Genomic DNA, 782 nt, shown 5'->3' on the forward strand with positions numbered 1-782 from the left:
TGAAGCTGATTTTTTGTACCTTGTCCGAACGATCATCAAGTCATAAAGCCAACACCGATTATTCACCAAGAAACATGCGAGAAAAATTCCCACGATAGGTAACAAACCGCACAGCGCAGCAGACCACACCGGGTGATAAAGCGCGAAAAATGCGAAAAGCTAAATTTAAACAAAAAATAGGACCACCGTTTTGAATTCAATCTTTTTCAGCAATTTGGTCTGAGCTGTGGACAATGTTCGCATCTGTTGAACATTTCCCTCTCAATCGCACATCGTTTCAAAGTTGGACATTCGTACAGGTAGCAACGTGCATTGCACGACCATCGCAGCAAGCGTGGGATAATGTTCATAGGTTACAGTTGCCAGATTCCTGCAGATTGAAACCGTTTTTGGTATTTTCTAACTGTGTGCAATGTGCATGTTGTATCATTTTCTGTGCAATGAAATGTTGGCATAGTTGTGAACACATTGTGGAATTGTATACGCTTTAATGTTTGTAGGTATGTATAGTAGAATGTGTTTCTATTAATGAATGTCCACCGTTCAATACTGAACGAACTCAAGCGCCCTGCTCGGAGTGCATCTGCGCCTCTTTAGTTGCAGAGAAAAGCGATGGTAGCTTGGTTAGATTTTCCAGGTAGACTTAGAGGCTCCCAAACTTTTCCGGATTGTGACCCCCTTAACAAGTTTCTTAGATGCATCAATATATAAAAAAAACAAAGACGAAGCACTTGTTATGATAATAAGATATCTCCACATTTACGTAACTCTGGCGTTACGTC

This window comes from Aedes aegypti, chromosome 2, assembly GCF_002204515.2.
Source record: "Aedes aegypti strain LVP_AGWG chromosome 2, AaegL5.0 Primary Assembly, whole genome shotgun sequence".
Lineage (NCBI taxonomy): Eukaryota > Metazoa > Arthropoda > Insecta > Diptera > Culicidae > Aedes > Aedes aegypti.